Here is a 21,310-nt window from a genome sequence, read left to right on the forward strand (position 1 = left end):
CGCGCAAAAAACGGAGAACAATAATTGGCGCATATTTACGCTGGGCGCATCTTGTGCTCCCATTGATTTCCTATTCAAATATGCAAATGAGGGAGATACGCCGATTCCCGAATGTACGTCCGCCCGACGCAGGCTACGCGTGGTGCGCGTAAGCTGTACGTCCGGCCTAAAGTTACCCCTCATAAAGCAGGGGTAACTTTTCACCAGACGTGTGCAGGTCAGCTGGTGAGCAGCTTCAGCAGCACCGTTATGGACGAGCTGAGCAACCACACTTGCAGGACAACACATCTGTATGCCAACATGCCAGGGGCAGGCATGGTCATAGCACTACTAGTGTGTGCCCAGGCGCGTAGAAGGAGGAGGGCATGGGAGAGGATATACCAAACGCGCATGAACGTCTTTGGCGTGGGTGATTCGGAGGTGTATCGCATCTTCAGATTCAACACTGATGCCATCCTGGAACTAGCCACAACCCTGCAGAATGATATTACCAGCCAGACACACCGCTCACATGCAGTGCAGCCACTGGTCAAGGTACTGGCAACACTCCATTTCCTCGCCAGTGGATCTTTTCAGCGTACAAGTGGAGTTGTGGCTGGGATGTCACAAACCAGCATGAGCAGATGTGTGCACCAGGTTGTCCCCGCAATCCTCAGATGCATGTCCCACCACATCATCAGACCCACCCAGGAGCACCTGCGGCAGAAGGCAACGGCAGATTTTGTCAGAATTGCAGGATTCCCACGCACCGTGGGGGCCATTAATTGCACACATGTGGCACTATGGCCCCCCCTGTGCCACAGAGCACATATACCGCAATCGGAAGCACTGACATTCCATCAACGTACAGGTGATAGTCGATGGCCAAGGCCTCATATGGCACGTCCGTGCCAAACACCCAGGGTCCAGCCACGACAGCTACATATACCGTCAACGCACCATCCCAGCAGAATTTTAACAGAACGTGTACAGGAACAGCTGGCTGGTTGGTGAGTGGCATGGGAGTCCGGCATGACTGTCCAACCCCATGATGCAGACATCACGAGGGGCACATGCACGACTAACATACTCCTGTCTTTTCCCTTCCAGGTGACTCTGCATATGCATTTGTTGTGTGAAAAATATACTACAGCGCTAATTAAATAATCAATTCCACGTGCACCTAAATAAAAAAACAAATAATATAGCTGCTATCTTGAGTGATACCAAATCCAAACAGTGAAACATATAAAATATAGATGCGCTAATATTAACTTAAAAGGTGATAAAACGTACAAAGAAAACTAATCAGGGAGAACACTCCATAAACTGTGAATTACTAATATGTCCTTAATTAGTGCACAGTGATTAGCAGGATTCCATGCAGGGAAAAAAATCACTCTCTTCAATCTGAATGCTAATCCAGCCCTCCACCGCTGTGATCAGATGATACAGGCACTCACAGACAGGGATTGCATGAAAGAAAAGAGAAAAAACCTCATTGCGCAATATTCTATGACAGATCAAAAAATGTAATCAGAGCATTGACATATGCACTCACGAATCCCCGCTTTCAGTAAAGCATGAAAACGCCACTCAGTATGTTGTTTCCTCAGCTCGATCCGATGCACTCGGATTCGATCGCAGGCTCCTCCCTACGCGTTACGTCACAGGCACGCGACTTACTCATGGGTTCATACGTTATGAGAATGGCTTGGGGTTTAGATAGCCTTCTCATTGACAGCGTTTACATTAGTGTGAGCAACCAAAGGGAAAGACAAACATCATTGCGGCAAAACTTTACTCACATAGCTGAATTCTAGTGAGATCAAATGTCGATGCATAGACACACATAATTTTAATAAAAAAATTAAAAAAAAAATTTAAAAATATAATTGATATAAAACTTTAAAAACATTCTATGTTGTTTGCTATGCGGATGGTGCATTTGCATTTGCATATGCAATCTACTGCCCTCTTGTGGCCAGATATACAACAAGCATAGAATAAGTAGATGAACATTTAAAAATACAATTAAATAGATGCATCAACACTATTCAATATTATCAATAAAACATAAAACCATCAAACATATGTAATAAAAAATATGTAATAAAAAATTGTACTGAAGGGTTAAAAGATTATTACTATAATAACAGTAATAAAAAACCATCATAATGAATAAAAATCAATATGTATCATCTGATCACAGCGGTGGAGGGCTGGATTAGCATTCAGATTGAAGAGAGTGATTTTTTCCCTGCATGGAATCCTGCTAATCACTGTGCACTAATTAAGGACATATTAGTAATTCACAGTTTATGGAGTGTTCTCCCTGATTAGTTTTCTTTGTACGTTTTATCACCTTTTAAGTTAATATTAGCGCATCTATATTTTATATGTCTGCATATGCATTTGGGCCCCATCTCATGACTCCATTCCGGGATCCCCAAACCACAGGAGAGCAAAACTACAATGCTGCACACATACGTACCCGTGCAGTGGTGGAGCGCACATTTGGCATCCTGAAATCCTGTTTCCGATGCCTGGATAAGTCTGGGGGGACCCTGTTGTATTCCCCAAACTTTGTGTGCCAGATCATCGGGGCATGTTGCATTCTGCACAACTTTGCCGAGATAGAGAAGGGCCTGGAGATTGACATACGTGATGACCTGACCCCCGAACCAGACATTCCCCCCCTGCCCGAGGCTACCCCATCTGCTGAGGGATCAGCAGTCAGGAGATGCCTCGTGGAACGTACAGTACAGACCAAAAGTTTGGACACACCTTCTCATTCAAAGAGTTTTCTTTATTTTCATGACTATGAAAACTGTAGATTCACACTGAAGGAATCAAAACTATAAAATTAACACATGTGGAATTATACATAACAAAAAAGTGTGAAACAACTGAAAATATATTTCATATTCTAGGTTCTTCAAAGTAGCCACTTTTTGCAGCAGACACATCTCTAGAACTGTTAAGAGGAGACTGTGTGAATCAGGCCTTCATGGTAGAATATCTGTTAGGAAACCACTGCTAAAGAAAGGCAACAAGCAGAAGAGACTTGTTTGGGCTAAAGAACACAAGGAATGGACATTAGACCAGTGGAAATCTGTGCTTTGGTCTGATGAGTCCAAACTTGAGATCTTTGGTTCCAACCCCTGTGTCTTTGTGCGACGCAGAAATGGTGAACGGATGGACTCTACATGCCTGGTTCCCATCGTGAAGCATGGAGGAGGAGGTGTGATGGTGTGGGGGTGCTTTGCTGGTGACACTGTTGGGGATTTATTCAAAATTGAAGGCTGTACCAGCATGGCTACCACAGCATCTTGCAGCGGCATGCTATTCCATCCGGTTTGCGTTTAGTTGGACCATCATTTATTTTTCAACAGGACAATGACCCCAAACACACCTCCAGGCTGTGTAAGGGCTACTTGACCAAGAAGGAGAGTGATGGGGTGCTGCGCCAGGTGACTACCTCTTGAAGCTCATCAAAGCAAAAGGTGGCTACTTTGAAGAACCTAGAATATGAAATATATTTTCAGTTGTTTCACACTTTTTTGTTATGTATAATTCCACATGTGTTAATTTATAGTTTTGATGCCTTCAGTGTGAATCTACAATGTTCATAGTCATGAAAATAAAGAAAACTCTTTGAATGAGAAGGTGTGTCCAAACTGTTGGTCTGTACTGTATCTTTGCACGTTAAACACACACATTCATCATGGCACACGGACAATGCACGCATGCACACCACTGTGGTCCCTAGCTCACACACACCACATCCACATCACATTGGATTAGCCCAAGTCCAACATGCAGGACTTGGGAGCAGCAACGCCACGTCAAGGCTCCAATTATGTCGCTGACCATTCATACCACATTCACACGGGTCGTGGGGATAACTTCTCCCCAACGACCGAGGGTGACACCCCTTTGCTGGCAGGACTGTCAGCCCCCCATTCACACACCAGTCACACTATAATCTGCACGCCTCACCGTGTGCAGTAATTGAAACAAAACAAAAACGCTCTTCACCAGAGCACAAAAAAAGGCAAACCCAAAAAATCAGTTGCCCTGTCATGGGCCAAGCCTGCTGCCATGGCCACGGCTCTGTAACTGTCTGGTAGGAGGCTCAGGTGGGGGGGGGCACCAGGTGGAGGAGCATCCACCGGTCTCTTCCTGGCTGGAGGCCTGCCCTCTAAAGCCACGGCAATGCGGGTGAGGATGGTGTTAGTCTCTGACTGCACCTGCCGCGACTGTCTCCCCTCCGCCTCAATGGCAGCTGTGTTGCCCTGGACGGCCTTAGTCAGGGACCTCACATCTGCCACGAGGGTAGCAGTTGTGGCCTGCAGCTCCCCCAGGCAGGTGATCACAGCTGCAGTGTTGCTAGACACATCTTGCAGGGCGTGATTGATGTGTCCCGTGGAGGCCAGGCTGTCTGCCACTCGCCTCATCTCCACGGCCATCTTACCCATATGGCGGGTCTGAGAGTCCTGGGCCCTGGTTAGATTTTCAGGCAGGAAGTCAGGAACCCCCCTGGTCTTCCTGGTTGCCTTCCTGGGGCCAGGAGAGGCTTGAGGCCTGGCATAAGGGGAAGGACTTGAGGGAGTGGGTGGGTTGGGGATGGATCCAGAGGGGCTGGATGAGATGAGGCTTGACGTCCGGGATAGATCAGCCGAGAGGGAGGACTCTTCCAGATACAGGGACACCTCCTCACCCAGATGTTCCACAACCTCCTCAATCACCTCTTCAGTGGAGGTCTGGGCACCACTCCCCTCCACCAATGCCTCTTGGCTTCCCAGGGGGTCAGGGGCATGATGATCAGGGGATGACGGTGTGGGACAGGCAGAGGCACCAGATGGCCCAGCTCCCTCCTGGACATCTGCGGATGACACAAAACATTCACATGTTGGTGGACCCACACACTTATCACATGTTCCCTTCCACCCCCTCACATGCTACACACCAGATAGGAGAAAAAACACACTTACCTGTCCTCAAGGCCGGCTCAACTGAGTCATAGCCCTCAACTCCCTCCACTTGCTCCCTCTCAATGCAGCGGGCAACCACCTGCTCCTCAGAAGTCAGCCAAATAGTAGAGGCTGGTCCACCACCAGTGCCCCTGGCATGCCTTCTCATATTGGCCAGCTTCTTCTTGACCTTCCTGCGCAGGTCATTAATTTTCTTGGCAATGTCCTGGGGCCTCCTCACCTCATTCCCTAGGGCATTCACCTGGGTGGTTATCCGCATCAGGATCTCATCCCTCTTACCCTTGCTGGTGTCTTTACTCTGTGCTCCATGGAGGCGAGCATCATATCTCTCCATGGCCGCTATTATGATGGCCCTCTCCTCTGGGGAGAAGTTCTTCTTCCTATTCCCACTACGCCGAGCAGACATGGTCAACAGGAAGAGAGCAAAAGTACTTACACCACTAACAATCAGATGGGTGTATGCCCTGGGCGTAAACGGTGGGTCGGTGTATCTCAGGATTTACGCCGGGCATAGTTGTGAGCATGCGCAGAGGGGCGCGGGACATACGATCACATCACGGCGCATGCACCGTTCGTTCGGCCCTTCATTTGCATGGGGTCACGGTTCATTTAAATGGATCACGCCCACTTCCTTCATACTTTGAATTACGCCAACGATTTTACGTTACGCCGGCGCAAAATTGGACGCAATTTGCTTTGAGAATACGGAGCTTGCCTCTCTAAGTTACATCGGCGTAACGCATATGAGATGCGCTACGCCGGCATAAAGATGCGCCGATCTGCGTGAATCTGGGCCACAGTGTCTTTTCTACCAGATAGATAGATAGATAGAGCAGGCAAGCTAGTCAGTTTAGTTAAATTTACAGTGTGTAGAGGATATATATACATCCTAGGCGTTGTACATATATTTATACACTGTATAGCTTAGCTAGATCAGCTATTCCTATTTGTCAGGCAGTAGATTGTGCTAGCTGCAGTGCTCTAATGTGTTGCATTGCCTGTATGCTGTTTAGTTTACACCTAAACATAGTACTCTGTGTTAGTGCACGTGTGCTATTTAATTGCACATAAACACAGTTGCTGTTAGTGCACGTGTGCTATTTAATTGCACATACACGCAGTTGCTGTTAGTGCACGTGTGCTATTTAATTGCACATAAACGCAGTTGCTGTTACTGCACGTTTGCTATTTAATTGCACATAAACGCAGTCGCTCTTGCTGCACGTGTGCGGTTTATTTCTGATTTTGTCCTGTGCAGGCCATTAAAATGTCTGGAAGGACAACAGAGAGGCAGAGAGTCATGAGGGCAAGCAGGCTCTGCATCTAGAGGCAACGCTGGTGGTGGACACGGTGCATCCTCTTCAGGACGTGGCCGTCTGACACGCTCGTCCTTCTTTTCGGGAGCTGGCCATGTTGAGCCTCAACATGCAGAGAAATTAGTAGAGTGGATGACCAAGCCGTCCTCATCCTCTCTCACCCAGGCTGAGCTTAGTTTGTCTGGCAAAGCAGCTTCCAAGGTGTCCTCTTCCCTCTGCACAATGGCATCACACTATCCTTCCCTAGTCCCACCATGTCCTCCTGAGGAGTCCCCCGAACTGTTTCAACACAGTGTTGGGTACATGCTGCATGAAGATGCGCAGCGTTTTGAAGGCTCCGATGACGGAACACAGATAGAGGAAGGCATTGATGTGAGCCCAGAGAGAGCGGGTGCCCGAGAGGGACAGCAATCTGGCAGTCATGTTCCCCCAGCTGCAGCATACTGCCAGGTTTTCGACAGTGATGAGGAGGGAGGGGATGATGAGGTCACTGACTCTACGTGGGTGCCTGATAGGAGAGAGGAGGAGGAGGAGGAGGAGGAAGAGGCACAGGCACATCTCCAAAGAGGCAGGATGCCCTCCAGGGGCCAGCTTAAGGGCGGCACACCAACTGCATTACATCGCAGAGCTACACCTGTGCAGGGCGCTGCTGTGTCTCAACGGTACTGCAAAAGTTCTTTGGTGTGGGCCTTTTTTGAGACATGTGCATCAGATCGCACCATTGCTATTTGCAACATATGTCTTAAGCGTATCTCGCGTGGCCAAAACATCACCCGCTTGGGCACCACATGCTTGACCAGACATATGTCGACCTGCCATGCAGTTCGTTGGCAAGCATACCAGAAAGACCCACACCAAAGAACAAAGCGGACCTCCCCTTGCACCTCATCAGCTGGGACCTCCAACCCCACTAGACCCTCAGTCCTCTTTGAAGCATGCACTGATAGGACTGAAGGTGTAGAAATAGGTGTGTCACAACCTAGTAGTAAATCTACTGATGGTAGCAGACAAATTTCCCTGCCCCAGCTGCTGCAGCGCCGAAAGAAGTACTCTCCCAGCCATCCACATGCCCAGCGGTTGAATGCTAGCTTAGCGAAATTGCTAGCACTTCAACTGCTACCTTTTCAGTTGGTAGATTCTGCCCCCTTCCGTGACTTTGTGGAATGTACGGTACCTCAGTGGCAAGTACCCAAACGCCACTTTTTCTCACGGAAGGCGATTCCCGCTTTCTACCGGCATGTGGAAGGCAATGTCCATGCCTCGCTGGACAGGGCGGTCAGTGGTAAGGTACATCTTACCGCTGACTCATGGTCCAGCAGGCATGGACAGGGATGTTACCTCTCTTTTACGGCGCATTGGGTGACTCTGCTGCCAGCTGGGAAGGACGCAGAGCAATGTACAGTAGTGTTGGAGGTTGTTACACCACCACGCCTCCAAAACACTACTACTGGTTGTGACACACCTCTCTCCTCCACCCCCTCCTCTTCTTCCTCTGTGGCCTCTTCCTGTGCTGATGTTTCCTCGGAACCAGCCGTGCTTCGTAGGCGTACAAAGGGTTACGCAGGAATGCAGGCAAAGAGATGCCATGCGGTCCTAGTGCTGGTGTGCTTGGGAGACAGGAGCCACACTGGGGCAGAGGTTCTGTCAGCTCTACAGGGGCAGGCTCAGAGGTGGTTGACGCCACGCCAGCTTAAGCCAGGAATGGTGGTTAGCGACACTGGCACCAACCTCTCTGCCCTGCGACAGGTAAAACTGACCCATGTGCCCTGTTTTGCTCATGTTCTGAATTTGGTGGTGCAGCGGTTCTTGGGCAGGTACCCGGGCTTACAGGATGTCCTGAAGCAGGCCAAGAAAGTCTGTGTGCATTTCTGAAGGTCATACAATGCCACTGCTCAGCTGACAGACCTCCAAAGGGAATACAACCTGCCCAAGAACCGCCTAATATGTGACATGCCCACCAGATGGAACTCTACATTGGCCATTCTGCAGCGGCTGCACACGCAGCAGAGGGCCATCAATGAGTACCTGTGCCAATATGGCAGCAGAACTGGGTCAGGGGGCTTGTTTTTTCCCCCACGCCAGTGGGCCTTGATCAGGGATGCATGCACTGTCCTGTTACCATTTGAGGAGGCCACGAGGATGGTGAGCAGTGACAGTGCATGCATCAGTGAGACTGTCCCTCTTATTCACCTGTTGGAGCACACGCTACGTGGAATAATGGAGGCAGAACAGAGGGAGGAAGAGGAGGACTTCCTTACCTCTCAAGGCCCCCTTTATCCAGACAGTGGTCCTGCATGCCCGCCTAGCACACAGGAAGAGGACAAGGAGGACGAGGTGGAGGAGGAGGAGGATTATTGTATCAGCAGCATGGAGGTGGAGCCTAGCACTCAGCATCAGCATCAGCAGTCTTCAAGGGATCACTTACAGTCCCAAGAAACCCGTGGAATTTTACATGGCTGGGATGAAGTGGCTGCTGTTCCTGTTGTCCTCAGTGACCCAGAGGACTGTGCCCCGAATGCCTCAGCAAACCTACGCTGCATGGCCTCCCTGATCCTGCAAAGCCTGCGTAAGGATCCTCGTGTTCGTGGTATCAAGGAGAGGTATCATTACTGGCTGGCAACTCTCCTTGATCCACGTTACAAGAGTAAGGTTGCGGAGCTTATCTTGCCATCGCAGAGGGAGCAGAAGATGAAGCATCTTCGGGAGGCCTTGCAGAAGGGTCTGTGCAACGCATTCCCAGAACCTGGGGGATTACCAAATCCTGTTCCTGGACAACGTGTTGCTGAGGCTTTGGTGAGTCACAGAAGGAGCGGTGGAGAAGGTGGCTGTCTGACCGATGCGTTCAGACAATTTTTTAGTCCGCAGCCCCAAGGTATGACCGGTTCCAGCAACCATCGCCAGCGTTTGGTTTACATGGTGCGTGAATACCTAGGGGCAAGATCAGACTTGGACACCTTCCCCACCGAAAATCCTCTGGCTTACTGGGTCTTGAGGATGGATCACTGGCCAGAGCTTGCACAGTACACAATTGAGCTACTGGCTTGCCCTGCATCCAGCGTTCTTTCAGAACGCACATTCAGTGCTGCTGGAGGCTTTGTGACCGATCACAGGGTGCGCCTCTCCGACTCCGTCGATCGACTGACCTTCATAAAAATGAATCAGGCTTGGATCAACACCAGCTACCAAGCACCTGATGCTGATGTAACTGAATAATTTTTTTGAAATTACAGATCCCTTGGAGACTGCCTATGCTGATGCTGAGTGACTGTCCTGTTATGCTGCTGACTGAATATCCTTTTCCTCCTCACTGATCTTGCTGATAGCTAGTAAGAATATTTTTGTTTCTGGGCTCTGCCACCAGTGCCTAAGGCCCAATTTTTCTGCCCCTGTTTAACAGGGGCGTCTAATAACAATTTTTGATGCAATACTTTGCATGTGGCTCTTTGCTGAGCTCCAATTACATTATCTGTGAGGGGTTGCAATGTTGTGATACTGCCACCAGTGCCTAAGGCCCAATTTTTCTGCCCCTGTTCTAGTACTTTTCTTTGTTTGATTCTTTTCTAATTTGAGTTCATTCTAGCTTTCTCCTACGTTATCATAGTGTCATGTTTATTTTCCTGTACTAAATACTCATTATTGTCAATGTAAACACCACAAATCTAGATTTGTTATTTTAGGCAGCATTGATATAATAAGAAGCCACACATTGTTGAGTATCCAAAAATATTTATTGTATCACACTTAAAATGTGTAATTTTTATTTTTTCAAAAAATATCTTAATAGAAATTCTTTAAGTTTTTTTTGTCAAATATATTTTTGCTTTGAAATACTTGTCTACATCTATTTTTTTTTTTTTTTTTTTTTTCAAACCCTCCCCAGCACATCAATGAGATTCTTTAGTTTTTGGTCCACCTTTTGGTTTTTCTTTATAAGCTTCTCTAAGGCGAGGTTTGTCCTCTATTTCTGGAAATTTTTTGTGAAAACAACTGCGCTAAGTTCAAGAAATACTAGAATCTGGATTAATAAGCAGCAACTATTCCGTGAAACAACAAAGAGCAAATATGGAAAAAATATAATTGCGCTAAACCAAAAGTGGTGCTGCCAATAGGGAAACACACACAAAGGACATAAAGCCCAGTACAAAGTCAAATGTGCTTAGTGATATTAACACAGATGATAAATTAATAAGACATCAATAAATAAATGAATAAAAATGATGATAAACGTCAGATACAATAGACCACATTGGCAGATATGACCCTAACCAGTTTGAGGACGGAATCTGCAAATAAACATAAGCCCAATCCATCTAGTGGAGGGTAAAGGGTGAAAAGATATTAAGTGAAAAAATATAAAAAAGTCAATTAATTTTATATAATCCCAGTGAGTGAAGAAAGTCCATAGATGAGCTCCTGATTATACACCCGTGCACATTCCAATTAATGAATCCTTGTGATCCCAGAAAGGCTCGTTGTAAATCCACCACCGTTATTTAAAAATCTGCTTACCAGATACAAAGGTCCTCATGGACCAAATCCAGCATATCACTCCAACAGGGAACTGATTAATGGTGTGTCCACGATATAACAGAACTCCACATAGAGACTCAATGGCATGGATCATGTAGAAAAGAGAAGTGCTTCCCATAGCATAAAATCATGGGGTAATTTATTAATCAAAAACGCACAGGTAAACAACTCACATTTCGATAGATACAAATAAGCTTCAAGCCTGTAGCGCCGGTCGGGCTTATGTTTATTTTTTTTTTTTACATTTCAAGTTTTTTGAAGCAAAAGTGCATCATAACAATACAAGGCAAGTGCAGAGGCTTCAGCAAAATATAAGGCTAGAACAGATACCATTACGCAATACAGTGTCAAACATAGTAAAAACAGGCAATTGTAGAAAGCTCAGAGTAAACCCGTCCCTCCACAATACCTGAACTAAATAACATCAGGAGCTAGGCCTAGATAATTTCTCTATCTCATCTGGACTCCGATTGAGAGAGGAAGGAGAGGAGAAAAAAAAAACATTAGGCAGCCAACTCAGTTTCCAACGACACTTAGCAAAGTATTCCAGCAGCAAGATGAACATGGTAGGCGACACAATGCCGACTGCACTATAGGAGAAAGAGCAAGAGAAGGGAAGAAAAGAGAGTAGAGACAGAAAGAGACGGTAGTGGTCAATATACTGTAAATAAGCTCAGGGCCATCCAAGTGAGAGGCCATGGGGCATCCAAGACGACCCAGGGCCTCCCAGACGAACAGAACTGGCCCCAAAAAGACATTTAGGACACGTAGTCCGTGTATGAAGTAGAGAATCTAAAGAGCAGCCATGGCTGCCAGATCTCGTGGAAGTTTTTGACATTGTCAGTAGCCTGAGCTAAAGTGTCCTCCATGGTATAAGTATCAGAAACCTTCGTCAGCCATTCAGCAGTGGACGGAACTCTTTGCGACTTCCAGTAAAGCGGAACAGGGACTTCGCCGCGTTCAGGAGGTGTCTTGTCAAAGAGTTCTTGTATCTCTTCAATGAGACAGTAGTGACGTGTAGCAAGCATGCAGCTGCGTTTAAATCAATTTTGGTTTCCGTTATCTGTTTAATCAGAGCGATAACTTTCTCCCAGAAAAGCGCTATTTGTGGGCACTGCCACCAAATGTGTAACAATGTCCCTCTCTCTCTGTCACACCTCCAGCAGGAGTCTGAAATTTGAGAGTTCCATCAATGCATCTTGGCCAGGGTGTTGTACCAGTGAGTCATAATTTTATAGGACGTTTCCTGCATCTTAGTGCTTATGGAACATTTATGTGTCAAAATACAGGCATACCTCCATTGTTTGGTTGTGATCTCCACTTGCAACTCCCTCGACTATCGTGCCCTGAGCTCATCGGTAGCCTCGTGTTTCAGGTCCTGCAGCTGTGCATAGGTCAAGGAGGGTGTACCTCCGTGACAAACCGACTCCAGAGCTGTAAGGGGCCTTTTGAAGTTTGCTTTTTTAACCCTTGGCCCTCCCAGATAGCTGCGCAATTGTAGGTACGCCCAAAAAGGCAAGTGAGAGGTACTCATCTCCGTCCTAAGGGTCACCCAGTCCTTCAACAAACCCTTACTAAAGCAATCCCCTGCTAGGAGGGGCTTCAAGCCGTCTGAGACTCGGAAGTGAGGGTTACCTAGTCCCGGGACGAAGTCAGGGTTGTCTACCAAGGGCGTCAATGGGCTCGGTTGAGGGGAAATGTCTAGAGTCCTAGTCAGCCTATGAAAAATTTCAAGCGTACATCCCGTGATAGGGTGATCCCTAAGACCACTCGGGCAGCTCCCCCAAGGAACCCAGGGGGAGTACCTAAGTGGTAGTGGGCTTAAGTCCGCCTCCAGAGTCACCCAATCCTTCGCCGTACCATGGCAATGCCAATTGATGATCCTAGTCAGGTGTGAGGCCTGGAAGTAGGAGACAAAATCTGGGATACCCATGCCCCCCCTCTCTTTGGGCTTCATCAATAGAGAGAATCTAATCCTAGGTCTCCGGGAGTTCCAGAGAAACTTCAAGAGAAGGGTTTTCAGTGAGGCAAAAAAAGACATAGGGATTCTGAGGGGAAGAGCATGAAACGGGTACAAAGCTCAAGGGAGAATTACCATCTTAATGATGGCGGCGCGTCCAAAGCAGGAAAACAATCCCGGCTGCCATCTCTCTAAGTCAGTCTTAATGCTTTTGAGAAACCTGGGGAAGTTCTGTCCATAGGTGTCTATCAGTCTGGGAGTGATCCAAACCCCCAGATACTTCAGGGCTTTAGATTCCCACCTAAAAGAGGAAGTCAATTTCACTTGGTTTAGCAATCTATCAGGAAGGGAGATACTCAGGGCCTCGGATTTGGAGTAATTGATCTTAAGGTTAGAGACATAACCATATACAGCAAACTCCTTCATCAGAACAGGCAGAGACGTCAGAGGATTTGTTGGGCAGAAAAGTAAGTCATCCACGTAGGCGGCCACCTTGTATCCTCTACCCCGGACTCTGAAGCCCCGGATGTCTGCATTGGCTCTGACCAATCTGATAAAGGGTTCTAGGGAAAGTATGAACAACAGGGGGGACAGTGGGCACCCCTGTCTCGTGCCGTTTTTTATGAGGACTTTGTCTACGAGGGTCCCATTGATCTTTAGCTTCGCTGTCGGGCATTGATATAACTCGGAGATCCTGGCCAGCATGTGCGGGCCCAAGCCCACTTTAACACAAACTGCCAACATGAAATCCCATGCCACACGGTTGAAGGCCTTCTCCGCGTCCGTAGACAGGAGAAGGCCCCTACGCCCCCCATGTGTGCAGCCTGGGTCAGGAGCAGTGCCTTGATAACATTGTCTCTGGCTTCGCAGCCAGGCATAAAACCCACCTGGTCGGGGCCAATCAAGTCTGAGAGTAGGGGGGATAATCTGGAGGCCAGGATCTTCGCGTGAATCTTAGCATCTAGGTTTAGTAATGAAATAGGGCGGTAACTGTCACATTCCGTGGGGTCTTTGCCGTCCTTTGAAGGACCGTGATGTGCGCCGATAGAAAGTCAGGGGGGACCTTCCTAGGTTCCAACAAAGAGTCCAAGGCCGCTCGGAGAGGATTCGCTTGGACCTGAGCAAAGGATTTATAATAGATGGATGAAAATCCATCCGGTCCCGGGCTCTTACCCGGTTTAAGTTGTTTAATGGCGGCGGTCACTTCCTCTACCGTGATCGGTGCCTCCAAGAGTGTCACCTCAGAGTCAGAAAGGGCAGGCATGCCACTCTTGTCAAGGAAGTCCTGAATGATCTGAGGCCTCTCCCCCTCCATGTCCTTCAATCTGTTCTGAGTAGGTAAGTCGTATAACCGTGTGTAAAAGTCATGGAAATGTTTGGCTATCAAGTCAGTCGTCATATCCAGTTTACCATCTCCTCTTCTAATGCCCTGAATAAAGTTCCTAGACGTTTGTTCCTTTGAAGCCCTTGCCAGGAGCTTGCCCGACTTGTTACCGGATTCATAGTAAATCCGTTTTCTGAAAAACGGATACCGCCTCGATCTGTCATCAAAGAGCTGTTGGAGGGCCTTTCTTTTTTCCAAAAGCTCTGAAGCCATCTGAATGGACAAGGACTGCTTGTGCATAGTTTCTAAGGATTTGATCCGTCCGGCAAGAGTCTGAACAAGTCTCTCCCTGTCTCTCTTACGCCTCGCACCAAACCCTAAGAGTTCCCCCCTTATCGTACATTTGTGGGCCTCCCATATTGTAAGAGGATCAGTATCTTCGGGGGAGTTCCGTTGAAAGAATTCAGTGAGCGAAGTAGTCATTTTTGTTATAAATTCAGGGTCAGTCAACAGTGACGCGTTAAGCCTCCAAGATTGGGCTCTCGGAGAGGACGCAAGGCCCCTCAGGGAGACTGAGATCGGGGCGTGGTCTGAAAAGGATTGTATACCGATGTGAGCCCCCGTAAGCAGTGTCAGGTCCCCTTGGGAGATAAAGATGTAGTCTATGCGAGAATGACGTTCATGGGGGGGAGAGAAAAAAGTAAAGTCATGTCCGTCAGGATGTAGGAATCTCCAGGAGTCAAACAATTGTAAGGACTGGAGCATATATTTGATCCGTTTAAGAGTCCGATACGTAATGCAGGTCTTTCCATTGGACGTGTCGGTAAACGGGTCAAGAGGAACGTTGAAGTCCCCTCCCAGGATTAAACATCCCGAGGAGAACCCCAAAAGCTCCTGTGTGATACGTTGGCAGAAGGAGACATGTGACTTGTTTGGAAAGTAAACATTAGCTACAGTCAAAGGGGTATTGTTGTATAGGCCCTTCAAAAACACAAATCTGCCCCCGGGGTCTATCAACATCTCCTGAAGGGTAAATGGAGCATCCCTGCTGATCAAAATAGAAACCCCCCTAGCTCCGGAGTCATCACATGTAGCGTGGAAGGCTTCCCTGAAATAGGAGTCTGTCAGCCTAGGGCAGTGTTTCTCAACTCCAGTCCTCGGGGCGCACCAACAGGTCATGTTTTCAGGATTTCCCTCAGATCAAACTGCTGTGGTAATTACTAAGGCAGTGAAACTGATAAAATCACCTGTGCACAATAATGGAAAGCCTGAAAACAAGACCTGTTGGTGCGCCCCGAGGACTGGAGTTGAGAAACACTGGCCTAGGGACATGGTGCGTTTTAAAATGGGTCTCCTGCAGGAGAACAAATTGTGGCCTACCTTTTTTAAGTTCTCTTAGCAATGTAGAACGTCTCTCAGGGATGTTCAGGCCCTTGACGTTGTGGGAGATTATGAATGGTTTCTGGCCCAGGTCCGCGTAAGCCATGATGAGAGCTCAGAGCGAGATGGTGCAGAGCGTCGCAAAAATAAAAAAAATAAAAACTGAAGATCTCAAGTTAGTTAGGGACAAGTACAGTTACATGCACAAGTTAAGATTGACCATACCAGAAGATAAAAAAAAGGAAAGAAGGTAAAGAAAGATCAGAAAAAGTGATCGTATAAACCCTTATATTGGTAAACAGCCCGCCCACAGGAACCAGAATACGAGAGTCACAAGGATGTCCCGATCCAAAGGGCCCCAACTCCCCCACCCCCAGACCACCATAACCCCCAACCTCCAAAACAAGCAGCTACAAAAGCAAAAAAAAAACAAGAAAAAAGTCATCCCTATTGTCCGGGTCAGGTAGACCAAGCAGGTTATCAAATTATGTCCGAGCAGGAGGGGATGAGGTGGGCAGCATAAAAACAGGAGGCTGGGATCAAAAATAGCCAGGTCCGAAGTCATGGCAACAGTCGTTACTGTAAAGTCAGCCATGGCACAAGGGACAAGTGACAAAAACAAACAAAAAGGAGGGGGGATGGGGGGAAAGACCGAGATCAATGGAAAGGCACAATTGATCATTCATCTTCCTGGTCTCTTCGGTCTTCTCTGAAAGCTCTAGGGGTTCCGGTTTTAGAGCCTCCGGGTCGTGACGACTTCTGCCTCTTACTAGATCTCTTCTCAGGAGTAGAGAGGGGTGATTGCAAAGAGGGCCTGTCCAAATGCAGCTCCTGAAAATCAGCATACCAATCCAGTAGCGGTATGTAGTCCAGGTCTAAAGCCGCACAGAAATCTTGCAAGCCTTCCGGGTCTCGTAAGGTATGCTGATGACCTCCGAGGTACACAGACAAAGCAAAGGGAAACTTCCACGTGTACCTCAGATTGCGCTCCCTAAGCTTCTCCAGCAGAGGGCGTAAGGCTCTTCGGTTTCTCAAAGTGATCTGGGATAGATCCTGGAACAACATGATGGTGGCTCCATTAAAAATTATTTGGTCATTCCTCCTCGCCTTACGCATTATTTCTTCCTTCTGTGTAAAGTTCTGTAGGCAGCATATAATGTCACGGGGAGGTGCACCTTCTGGACCCTTTGGTCTTTGAGCTCTGTGTGCCCTGACAAAGTCTATGGCCATGTCTTCCTGTCTTTCCAGCAGGCTGTTAAACACCCTCTGCAGGGCTGGGAGGATTTGGGCCTGTTCAACGGACTCTGGGATACCCCTCACATGTATATTGTTTCTCCTTCCTCTGTTGTCCAAATCCTCTAAGTCAGTGGTTCTCAACCTGGGGGTCGGGACCTCCTTGGGGGTCAAATGAGGATTTGCCAGGGGTCCCCAAAACCTGGGCTGTTCCTGGAGCCTGTGGCCACCAACTCAGCCTTTTCAGAGCCACCCATTCAGTTCACGGCATAGCTGGGAGGCAGGGACTAGAGGACTGGTGAGGAATGTGAAGTGGGAGGGGCTGGAGGAGACCCTATCTGCTGATTTCAGCATAGGTGTCACTGCTACGAGAAACCACAAAGTTGGAGACACAGTGAGTAACACTACCTGTGATTAGAGTTGCCTCTTAAAGTCCCCACTACAGTTCTCAGATCAGCAGATGACCTTGGTCAAGAGCACCTAAGTTTGCTGATCCCAACTGCCCACCAGCACTGCCACTCATCCCAACCCCCACCAGCAGTGCCACTGAATCCCAACTCCCCGCCAGCACTGCCACTGATTCCATACTCCCCACCAGGGAGTAAAAGAAGGAATAAAAATAGAGAATACATGGAAGGGAGAGGAAAAGAGGGGGAGGAACAAAGAAAAAAGGGAGCGAAAGACTAAGAGAAAGAACAAGAAAGACGTCTAGAGAGGGATGGGGATAACAAACAAGAAATTAGGATAGAGAGAGATAAAAGGGAAAGAAAGGAGAACAAAGAGAAAGAGTGGTACACCCTAAAATGTACTATAAGGGGTTCTAATATTGTACGAGTGGAAGGGACTCAGGGATCGCTAAATGTCAGTGGGTTAGGGGTGCAAATTACTTGTCTTACCTTGGGTGCCGACAACCCACGATAGGAAAATAATTTTACCGTTAGGGGTCCCCACAACTTGGGAAATATTTTCAAGGGGTCACAGCACTAGAAAGGTTGAGAACCATTGCTCTAAGTGCTTATTGATCTCAATAAAATGAAGCCGTTGTGAGGAGGACACCTTCTCCAATCTATGTATCGCCTTATCTCTGTCACGGCCTGTTGCTTCCGTCACCGCCATTCGTTCGTTCAGAGCCATTAGGTTTCGACTTTATGTCAGTGATGGCGGCCGAGAATGTGGATTTAATATCCGTCGCGATTACCTACATGTCGGCTAGAGTGAGGGGCTGATTGGAGCGGGCTTTTGTCCTACCTGAGTCCTCAGGCGCAGACTGGGAGTCCTCGTTATGCTCCTCCTCGTGCTGTTGTTCAGGCGCCATCTTGGGTTTCCCCACGCTGCTGCGGCCTCTGGCTTTGGGCTGAATTAGACCCGATATGGTCCGTGCTGGGGTCACTGCAGAGCCTCTTTTCGGGCGTGAGTGCGGGGTGCTATAGAGCCGTTTGCCCGGCATCGGAGAGCTAAAGGTCGGGTACTTAGGCAGTTGCAGGCTGTGGATCTGCCGGAGCTCTCCTAATGTGCGTCCATACTCGTTGCGCGCCAAGCCACGCCCCGCGGCTTATGTTTATTATGTTTATTTGCAGATTCAGTCCTCAAACTGGTTAGGGTCATATCTGCCAATGTGGTCTATTGTATCTGACGTTTATCATTTTTATTCATTTATTTATTGATGTCTGTTATTAATATATCATCTGTGATAATATCACTAAGCACATTTGACTTTGTACTGGGCTTTATGTCCTTTGTGTGTGTTTCCCTATCGGCAGCACCACTTTTGGTTTAGTGCAATTATATTTTTTCCATATGTCCTCTATTTCTGCCCTGCAGGACATGATCTCCCCAATTAGGACCTGGGCACTGTAGGTGTCCAATCCGCCCCCAACAGCTCGAACACCTCCTGAAATTTGGAAAAAGAACATGTATTACAATTATGCAGGAATACATGTATTACCTGAAGCTGTGCTGTATGACACTGACCTGATGTGGTGGCATTTTCCACTTCCTGCATATCCGGCGAGGGTGGGGCTTGGCTCTGTGTGGGGTTGGTCGGCTCCACTGCTGCAGCTTGATTGCGCCCTATGAGATTGTAAAAAAAGGGATACATGAATCAAAAAGATTAGAGGCCTGAAAGAGGAATATCAATTATTTTTATAAAGTGTGGTACAATTGTCTGTTTTTACAATCCTTCTAAGCTAAACACAGGATTTTATCCATTACCAAAGTTGCTGCATTTCTCTATCTTTGGCCAAGTTTCCTTCATGGAAAAACGAGTATACACTGGATCACCTCTGTGTGACACCCTAACTAGGTTGTTCTTGTGGCCAACACTCAGTGCCGATCCTGCCCTTCCTGGGCCCGGAAGCAAAATGACATGGCACATTAAAAATGAGAAACGGGAGGCGCTGACGACAATGACATGTCACATTATAGAAAGTTGAGAAGTGGGGGGAGGGGGTGTTCTGCTGTCGGAAATGACATCTTACGTTAAATTGAGAAGCAAGGGGTGCTGACTTCTTGCCTCTTCTCCCATGCAGCCAGCGAGTTGAGAAGCAGGGTGAGAGGGCGAAAATGACTTACCAGACGGGGCCTCTAGTAATTTGGGGGGCCCTTCGCAGCTTTGCAAAATAATAAAAACAAATATTCAGAGTACACATGAAAATTACTTGCGTCTTCTGATGACTCTTCGAATTCTCTCCATCTGGCCCAGCTCTCTGATTTTCAAATCAGACCATCTCTTGGACCTCTGCACCCTGAATTTTGCATTGATAGTCCTCCGTACCTTCTCCATGATCTGGGCCTTGACTTTATTTGGGTTCTTGTAAGGTCCTTTTTTGCAGTCGTAGTCCTCCTTTTTAAGAATAGCCACCATCTCAACCATCTCGTCGAAGGTCATGTTGGTGGCTTTGTACCTCCTGCTCCTCCTGGTGTGTGCCTGGCCTCTCTCCTGCCTGGTTGCAGCTTGCTGTCTCTCCATGTCGTCAGACTTTTCACCGTCTTGCATTGACCAACTTAAAAGGGGCGTGGCAATCACTAGAACGATCGTCATGGGCAGGGAAACGTGCAGAGCTTCTCACATGCACAGTGTATAAAGGGATATTGCGTGAATGAGAACGTTGTTCACAGTCGGTAGAAAACGTCGGAAAAACGATCGTGCAGTACAACGATACGAAACTTGATTTTTGGACTTTATGATCAGTGGATGAGTTTGTGGGTTAGATATGGGGAGGAAGCTAAGGCTTGACTGACATTAGATTTTTTTGCTTAATTTTGACTTTCAGGAATAATGGAGGCCTTCAGAGGACAGAAGTTCTTCACAGAATTTGTTCAAAGGGGGCCCCCGGATGGCAACCCCCCTTTTTTTTCTAGAATTTTTATTTCCCAAAAAAAAATTATTCAGCCAAGATCTGGCATTGTAATGGCCCCCCAACCCTAAAATAATCGTCATATAGTTGCCACACAGCACCTGCACTTTGAGGGGCCAAGCCTGTATGGACAGTCTCACGGGCCACCACCACTGGAACATCAGTGGCCTCATCAGGCACAAGTGTCATGTAGTTTGTTGAGGGTCTCTTTAGTAAATTGTGCAATATGCAGGAGCAAAGTATGACATGGTTCAGATTCTACTTAACAAACCTACAGTCCTTATCTTGTTTGCAACACCTGTATACTGCTGTTCAAAGTATATAGGGCCAAAAGGTCTTGTCAGGGCCGATCCTCGCTATAGGCTCACTATGCAAGCCGCTTAGGGCCCCGCAAAGCTGCAAAGGGCCCCCAAATTACTAGAGGCCCCGCCTGGTGAGAAGTCATTTTCGCACCCTCACCCCGCTTCTAAACTCGCTGGCTGACATGAGTCATTTACGACAGCAGAACACCCCCTCCCCCGCTTCTCAACTTTCTTTAATGTGACATGTCACTGTCGTCAGCGCCCCCTCCGATTCTCATTTTTAATGTGCCATGTCATTTTGCTTAGGGCCCCAGGATCGGCACTGGGTCTTGTATTGACTTGGGGGGAGTGGTGGTGGGGAAACTCATGCTATTTTTTTTAATGATTTTTATCCATATTGCAGGGACCAAACATTACATTAAAGCCACCCACAAGCAGTATTAAATTTATTTTTTCCTATAGTAATCTCATGTTGTGCAGGGACATCTCTAAACACTTGCCACTACTATAGACACCCAGCAGGTACGATATTTAAAGGAATTTTTTTTTTCACTTTAAGCATCATTAAAATCGCTGCTCCACAAAAAACTACAGTTTTTGAAAGTTTTTTTTCCATTGATACATGTTCCCTGGGGCAAGACCCGGGTTCTCAAAGACGTTTTCCAACAACAACTTGAATATTGGGCTTTAAAATGAGCACTTTTGAATTTGAACGTTCGAGTCCCATAGACTTCAATGGGGTTCTAAATGTTTGTGCGAACGTTCGGTCCGTGAAGTGCTGTTTTACTTATAATATTTTCCATTTAAATCCATTTTTTTTCATTCTCTTTGTGTTTATTTCCCCATTCTACCATTCGTGCAATAATTGTGCCCTTATAATATCTCTTTATATCCGGCGCTGCTAATCTTCCGTATTTTTTTTCCTCTTGTTAG

The 21,310-nt window shown here is 47.4% G+C and overlaps 1 protein-coding gene across 7 annotated transcripts in view; it reads left to right on the top strand.

Moving 5' to 3' along the window:
- The window catches only part of LOC120946232 (complement factor H-like), a 3,139,400-nt gene that overhangs the window by 2,385,416 nt on the left and 732,674 nt on the right, over positions 1 to 21,310 (top strand). The window lies entirely within an intron of this gene.

This window comes from Rana temporaria, chromosome 7 (genome assembly GCF_905171775.1).
Source record: "Rana temporaria chromosome 7, aRanTem1.1, whole genome shotgun sequence".
Lineage (NCBI taxonomy): Eukaryota > Metazoa > Chordata > Amphibia > Anura > Ranidae > Rana > Rana temporaria.